Source organism: Thermobia domestica, chromosome 8, assembly GCF_964235325.1.
Source record: "Thermobia domestica chromosome 8, izTheDome1.hap1.1, whole genome shotgun sequence".
In the NCBI taxonomy this organism is placed as follows: Eukaryota; Metazoa; Arthropoda; class Insecta; order Zygentoma; family Lepismatidae; genus Thermobia; species Thermobia domestica.
The window spans coordinates 186,227,521-186,236,535 of record NC_137461.1 but is presented as its reverse complement, the minus strand read 5'-3'; positions in this window follow the sequence as shown (position 1 = coordinate 186,236,535).

The following is a 9,015-nucleotide window of genomic DNA, read 5'->3' as shown; positions in this document are numbered from 1 at the left end:
TAGAAGAAATTGAAAAAAAAAAAAAAAAAACTCATTATGGAATGAAATGAAATCTTTGAGTTCTATGTCCCAGGGTTATGCGGCTAGGCTAAAGGAGACGGTGATGATGAGAAATGAATGAAATGGTGGAATGAAGAAAGTAGGAGGAAACGGGAAAATTCCGAGGAAACCCACGCACACGTTGTTTGTCCACCACAAAGTTTATCTGAAAAAACTTATTAGTCCCAGAATCTGCCGAAATGCAGAATACTTAATAATAATAATAATAATAATAATAATAATAATAATAATAATAATAATAGTAATAATAATAATAATAATAATAATAATAATAATAATAATAATAATAATAATAATAATAATAATAATAATAATAATAATAATAGATTTTCTAGATTAAAAATCAGTTTTTCTCTCTCTCTGTCTCTCTCTTTCTCTCTGTCTCTCTCTCTCTCTCTTTCTCTCTCTCTGTGTGTGTGTGTGTGTGTGTGTGTGTGTGTGTGTGTGTGTGGGTGGGTTTAGCGTATGATGCGAGGACCTGGGTGCAACTTTAGAGCGTGAGTCTGAGGACCTGCTGCAAAGTGAGGACGTGTGTGAGGTCCTCAGATTAAAAAAAGTTGTATTTCGTCGTTATTCGTCATGAAACATGTTTTGACATTGGAATCCAATTTTTTATATAAGTCCTCATATAACATCTTTTTGATTATGCATGTAATTAATCTGTGTGACCACCAGAGGCTCATAAATAACAGCTTCACACTTGATCTGTGTGAATCAGTTATTCACGTTTTCTTTGAGGACCTTCCTCACACTAATAATTCACACAAGCTTAACTTTTACCACTATATCGGAGGACTTCAAGAAAACCCTTTCAATGTGTAACTCTTTTTAATTATTTTAAAAAGTATTTAAATGAGTAAACAAACGTTGAATCTTATTATTACAATGGAAAGAAAAACAGTTTGGTTTTTATGGATGTCTAAATAAAGTATGATACTTTATGATAAATGCTTTCTTTATAAAATATTGATTCAATTCATTTAGGTTTTAGTTAGTTTCCATATTACAAAAATAAGCTTTGCCAAAGATAAGCAAGCAGAAACAGCTACATAAAAAAAACCTGATAATTTCAAAGAAACATAGCTTTAAAAACAGAAAGAACAGTCCAAAACGTTTTAAGCGAAATGAAGATAGTTTACTTCAAATATAAGTAACATATTTTGGTAAAAATTGTATGAATGAATAATCTGTGATGTCTATATTATAATTCAGTCTACACTCGAAGGCAGTATAATAACGTGCACATTCCTTATTTTTGTACGAATCTAAATAACGTATCTCTTATATATTTTACGTATTCGACAATATGTGAACCGTACTTGATACTGCAAGTAGTTTCTAAGCTATAATGCTTTGAAATTACTCTATTTTCCTTGAGGCAGGCCCGCAACCAGAGGGGGACTAAGGGGAGCGTGCCCCTCTGAAATTTCCGTGGCCCCTGCAGACCTCAATACAAAATACTATTATTAATGCAAAAATCATAATTTAGATATTTGCAAAATAATTTTTAATGACTTGCCCCCCTAACATATCCATGCCCCCCCCCAGCCTCTGTGGCTGGTTTCTGGCCTGCCTTGAGTTTGACTTCTAGTTCCGATTCCAATTTGTGTAGGGATACACATAAGACAAGATTTGATGCTGTCTCGTCACGAAAAGGAGTCGCGAAAATTTTGTCTTGACTGGAAAACTGTATATATTTCTATTGGAAGAGCTCCGTCTCGTCTCGAATGTTGGAACGAAAATTCTGTCTCGTGTCCATCCCTAAACTTCTGACAGGGAAAAATCACATTAGATTTTACTGGCTGGACCCCCATGGCCAAATTGTTGGAAACAATTTTAAGTAAGCAAATATATATTTTAGTTGTTGGCTTGAATTCAAGATTATAGTTGTGTTCCTCTTTCTCTCTTGAAATTTATTTTAACAATATTTTAGAGAATTCCATAGCTTCAATGAAAAGAGCAAAGTTTCTTTCATATTTTGGTCTTAGAAAAGCGCGTTTATATATCTTCCTATCTGAAATTAATAGCACTTACAGGTATATTTTTGGATCAAAAGATCCAATATATTTCAGGCAAAAATTTTCCTTTAGGCCTTATATTTCGAGAACAACATACAGTGTAGCCAAACCAAAACTAAAAATTTACTCGTATGGTGTGCTTATTCCGTAAAAAAAAAAAAAAATAAATAAATAAAAAAAAATGAAAACTCGATTGAGGTGCCGTTCAAAAATTTTATGACCCCTGATCCAAAAAATTCAATACACTTCATTCAATCAAATATTTTCTTGTACGCCCCATATTTTGAGAACTACATATAGTGTATCCAAACCAAAACTAACAATTTACACAGTATGATGTTCTTATTCCGAAAAAAAAATGAAAACTCAATTTAGGAGCCGTTCAAAAATTTTGTGACCCCTGATGCAAAACAAAAAACTGAAGAATTCCCTGCATGTGAAATTTTATCGTTGACCTGAAGACATTGTGTAAACATCGACTAAATTTTAAGCATAATCTGAGGACTTCTGTTGGTGTATAACTTTGTTAACCAGGGGCCACCATGCTAAGCGGCAAATGCCGGGTGGGCCCAACCCAGCTTTATAGAAAGGGGGCCCCATTTAACCTCAGAGAGCAAACCAGCATGAAAGGTGTTTCGAGCTTACGAGCATCTGCTATGGCCTCCACAATCGCCAGACCTGAATATCATTTAGCCCTTCTGGTCATTTTTTCAGCTGCTTTGGTAGAAGAATGGTGTGACATCCCTTTGACAACTATACGCGACCTGTATTTCTCCATTCCCCGTTGACTGCAGGCCGTTCAGGGTGCCAAAGGTGGTCCTACTCGCTATTAATACATGCAATGTGCAATTTGTCAGATGTTTCCATATTCATTTCAATACCCTATATCTTCATAGTTGTCTCTATTGATAAATGGCTTTCAAACCGTTGAGCAATTCCAGTTAAATTTAGCAGACCGTGAATACTCGACATCATTATGTATATGTTAAGGCATAACTTCTTTTTTGTTGTTGTTGTTTGAGAGCGTATGTCTGGGGGAGTATGAACCCTACCTCCCGAAACTTTTATAAGTTATTCAAATAAAGCTTAAAATTTCGTTTTTATTCTCCGAAAAGAAAATCCGTGATTGGACCACCTGCCTTTCGAACAGACTTCCTGGCTACTCCTCTCTCCCTAAGATTACCTGTAAATTTCATTGCAGTCTGATTAAAGACTTCGGAGATAAATGATGAAATATCTGAATGTATGCAGTGTTAATATTGTGGTTAATCGGCTTCATTGAGTTTATGCTCAGATATAACTTCGGTATCTATGTACCGATTTTAACAATTGCTTTTTAGTTGAAAGAGTATGCTTTCTTGCTGATTTATTGTGAATGTGGTTGAGATTAAATGGCAGTCTTTGGAGTTTGATCATGAAACTCATCAATGGCAGGAAGCACTACAAAACAGAAAATAACTATAAAAAAAATATTTTAACCGACTTCAAAATGCATTGAAAAACAAACAAATAATAGAAAAGCAGTAACGAGCAGAATAGTAAAATATTAAGAGTTTTGAAGTCTGTACCGAGCTAAGCAAAATAGGGTTTAATACAAAATTAGTAAAACTATTAATGGCTTTGGATTGATTATTTTAACAAAAGAAACACTGACAAGATGTTTTTTTTTTTTTCGATATTGTCTGAAGAAGGATATGTTAGATATCCGAAACCGTTACAAATTATAATTTAAAATAAAGTGTGTTTTAAGCTTTGGTCAGTGTTTCTTTTGTTAATATAACAAAATTAGTGATGAGCGCAATAGTCTTGGTCTTGCAGTTTTTGCAAGAGTCTTGCATGCAAGACCAAGACCAAGACCAAGACCAGGAATCCCGATACAAGACTAAGACCAAGACCATACCTGCAAGACCAAGACTCTTGCGCAATAGTCTTGCACAAGTACCGGCACTACTTGAATTTTTTTTATAGAATGTAAATAAGAAGGAGATGAATGTACAAAAATAAATAAAATTTAATAACTCCTGAATCACCCGACCGAACTCGATCTCATTTTCAACATAGATGAGGATCGGACCTGAGATGGTTTTTGTCATATCACTTTGACTGTGCAGTTTAGGGGAGGGGAGGAGAAAATATTTTAAAATGATCGAAAATGACTGATATTAAAATGTAATCTATGGTTTTGGAGGCTGAGTTGAATAGTGACACTTTCGATACCGTTTACGACCATATTCAGCCTCGTAACTCCAGGGAGGGGAAAATACATAGTAATGATCAAAAACGACCAAACATTAGTGTCGAATCTATAGTTTTCGGCGCCGCTAAGGGGAACAGTGATACTTCTGATCCCATTTAAATGCAAATTCAGCACCTATATAACTTATTGAAAATGACCATTCTCAATGTCGAACTCATGGTTTTTGAGATCATTGAGATGAACGACACTTCCGATGCCGTCCCTCGCAATATGGGGGAGGAGGATATATATAACTAATATCGGCACTAATATCGGTCATTTTCAATATATAACTTTATTGAAAATGACCGATATTAGTGCCGAATCCATAGTTTTCGGGGTTCCTGAGACAAACAGTGACACTTCTGATGCCGTTTAAATCCAAATTCAGCCCCGCAATTTGTGTAGGAGGGGAGAGAAATATAAAAATAATCGAAAATGACCGATACCAGAGAGCGCTTTATTAATAGGAAAAGTGACTAGCAAAATATTATTATTATTATTATTATTATTATTATTATTATTATTATTATTATTATTATTATTATTATTATTATTATTATTATTTTAGTTTAACCCAACGAAGTGGGTAATTGATACTAGTAATTCATATTCACAAGTGAGACTTCAAATAACTTGGAGTTTGATGCCGTTTTTTTGTATTTCTAATAGATACAGGTCAAAAGTATTTATACAAATTGAGTTTACACAAATTACATAGATAGTTGAGTCGTTTTCAGTTGTCACTCAAATTATTCTAAAATATTAAGAGGTTTGATTATAATAATTATTATTTTTAATTTTCTCTCTTTTTTGGTCAAGATTGCTAAACATATCATCATCATCATAGTTATTCTGCCATTATTGGCAGGTTACTTGCTGCAACGGAGAAGGTTCGACGTGCGGTGGTTTTCAGCTAGTCTCTTCGTCTTGACGTAGCAATTTTCTGTTTTAATATCTTCCTTCAGCTAGTCTCCTTCGCTCCCTCCCTCTCTTTCCTTCCACAATACCTTCTAGCACGTATCTCATAATACAGTTCCTCCTCAGCCAATATCCTAACCAGTTCCTATTCCTCATCTTAACAATATCTAAAATTCTTCTTTTTCCCACTACTGCTAATGTTTCTAACACCTTCTCATTCGTTTTCCATTCAACATAGCTAATTCTCTTTTTTTTTCTCCATGTACATGTTTCGAAAGCCTGCATTTTTTTCATCGCTTTTGCATAATATCAATGTTTTCTGCACCATAGAGTACATATTGAAATCAGTAAAACAAAATCTCAATATTTAATTGGAAGTTTGTTTAAATACAATGATTAGCTAGTCGTGGTTAAAAAGAAAAATCTGACGCCTTTAGAGTGTAAAAATATTTTTTCAATTCATGGTATTTCAATAATCTGTACCGTCTTGACTTTCTTTCATGCGTCTCAGGGGTATCCTCCCCAGTTTGGGAACCAGTGAGTGATGGATCTGTTAGAAAATATAAACAGATTACGAAACATTGTGATTTATCTAAGTAGTGAAGCGTGGGCACCCAGGGACGTACGCAGGGGGGAGGACCGGGGGGTCCGGACCCCCCCCGAAATTTCGAATTTTTTAAAATTTAGCCTAATTTTAGGGGCAATTTTAGGAATTTTAATATAAAATACCTTCATATTTAGTTTGAACCCCCCCCGAAATAAATTCCTGGGTACGCTACTGTGGGCACCCATTAAGAAAAATAAAGGTCATCACCTATGTTGTACACTATCATCATACTTACACAAAGTTAAACTATATTACATTTAGAAACATACATTGTATTTCCGTTACTATTGGCGCATTGTAGAGTATATTATCCCTTATATCCATAGTAAAATTTACCTACGAAATGCTTGAGATTTCTTAAATGCAAAATTGGAAGACTGTTGCATGCAAGACCAAGACCAAGACCAAGACTGAGTGTGCAAGACCAAGACCATGACCAGGACCAAGACTGGATGAGCAAGACCAAGACCAAGACCAAGACCACTCCGGTCTTGGTCCTGGTCTTGCTTTTGCTCATCACTATACAAAATTATAGTTTCGATAGTTTCAATATAATGAAGCCTTAATTTGCTTGACTTGGCAAGACCAGCTATACAGGATTATTCAAAAAGAAAGAACAGGTTTCAAACATTTATTTCTTCCAAACTACAAAAAACAGAAACATGATTCGAACGTTACTTGATTAAGAAAAGTTTACAATTTATTGTTAGTAATTATGGTGTGCATTCAGTATGAGCACCGTGTGTTACACGACAAATGTCAAAACGGTGGCTCATTTCTTGCCACACACGAATCAGCTGGTCTCTAGTTATCGAATTCACAGCTTCAACAATTCGATGTCGTAGACCTTCAAGAGTGTCAGGAATAGGAGAAAAAAACATAGTCTTTTACGTAACCCCATAGATAAAAATCACACGGAGTGAGATCTGGAGACCTGAGAGGCCACCGGCGATAAAGTTGATCTTCTGCTCCTCCTCTTCCAATCCAACGTCCTGGAATGGTGTCATTCAAGTAATGTCGAACGTGGTTAGAGAAATGAGGCGAGCCACCATCTTGCACGAAGATGAAGTCATCTGAATCATCTTCAAGTTGGGGAAATAACCAGTTTTGAAGCATGTCTGGATAGGTTGCTTGCTTGTGATGTGGATTTCTTTGGGCTCTTTCGTAAAGTGTACGAATACGCTCGACATTCTCGTTCGGTGTGCGTGGACGTCCCGTGCTTTTCCTTTGCAGATGCAACCATCTTCTACGAATTTTCGATGTCACTCGTAAATTTGCTTATGATGCGGCGGATGTTTATTAAATTGACGGCGAAATGCTCGCTGAACTGCAACAATGGACTCTAGTTTTCTCCATGAAGAAGAAAGGCCCATAAACTTTGGTTACAGATATCGCACAGCGTTCATCTTTGGTGAATCTCTTTCATGTTGAATACCTGCCGCAAGATTTTCACTTGCCCAAATTCTAACGTTATGGCGAATTTACCAGAAAGATGAAAAGTGGATTCATCGGAAAAAATTAATCGTTGAGCAAAATTGTCTTCTTCCATATCATCTAACATGCTAATGCAAAATTCGTACCTTTTGTTGTGGTCGTCAGGATGCAATGCTTGCAATAACTGCAGTTTTTGTGGCTTCATGTGCAGACGATGTTTTAGAACTCGCCATACCGTTGGTTGAGGAATGTGAAGTTCTTTGCTTGCTTGTGATGTGGATTTCTTTGGGCTCTTTCGTAAAGTGTACGAATATGCTCGACATTCTCCTTCGGTGTGCGTGGACGTCCCGTGCTTTTCCCTTTACAGATGCAACCATCTTCTACGAATTTTCGATGTCACTCGTAAATTTGCTTATGATGCGGCGGATGCTTATTAAATTGACGGCGAAATGCTCGCTGAACTGCAACAATGGACTCTAGTTTTGCCAATTGTAGCACACATAAAGACTTCTCCTGTGGTGACGCCGCCATTTTACTAGAAACAACAACAAACAACAGCGCCAATGCGGCCGTGATTGGAACTTCTATCCGGGCTGTTTAAATTGTAATCTTTTCTTAATCAAGTAACGTTCGAATCATGTTGCTATCTTTTGCAGTTTGGAAGAAATACATGTTTGAAATCTGTTCTTTATTTTTGAATAACCCTGTACTTTTAATATAAATACTACTATTTCTGCTTTTTATTGCATTTTTATTATTATTTTCTGCTTTTGAGTGCATTTTGAAGTCGGTTCAATTTATTTATTTATTTTACTAAAAAGTTATTTACTTCCGAGCGACTATAGGAAATAAAATTCAAAACATAAGGTTCTTAAGATTTTTATCAGATTCTCCATGGAGAGGTGTTCGAAATTTCTTCATACCTCCCAAACTAAAGGTGGATTTTTTAAATACTATTTTCTACGAAACAGCTTAAAGAGTTTGTTTATATTTCATAAACAAAGTTTCATTAACAATCCTATACTGCGGTATTACCTGACCAGCGAACGAGTGCGGGCGGACGGTTTTGTAACTAAAATACAAGCAGCAGTGTTTCTAACCGGATTACTTGTAATTAATCTATCACTGTTGTCTTTGTCCTGTTCGTAATAAACCACTTCACGCATATGTTCAAGTTTAGACAAACAGTTTCAAAAGTTATGTAAGTTACTTCCAGATCATTTTAAGGGACCTGCAAAAGAAAGTATATACACCCACCATATTAATTTGGCAATAACTTTCGAAAAATTAACCTCAGTGTTGTACAAAGAAACACTAAGAAGTTCGTAGCATTCGAGCGTAAGGAATTCCTAGTTCTCCTTAACAAAACCTAGAAGTTCATCTTTGTGAATCAAGGTAATACTTCGGCAATTGCGCTTTCATTCTTTAAAGCGAGTTCTATTGTTTAGTTTTGAGATAAGACTCTTCAAAATTGTGACCAAGTTGGACAATGCGATATCCGACAGATTGTCTAAGCAGTGTCTTGAATAACACAATTATTTTGCACTGAGATTATCTTCGGATGTGCTGCAAGAGTCCGGTCAGAGAGAAACTGATAATCTTTCACCGTCACACTCCTAAATCCGAAGGAGACTTGGATCCGCACCTGATTGAGATGGTAGATAAAGATAACTCTCTCTGATGTCTAACCTTTCATTATTTAGCGTGGTTTGGTAATTTTAAAAAAATGTTATTTCTTC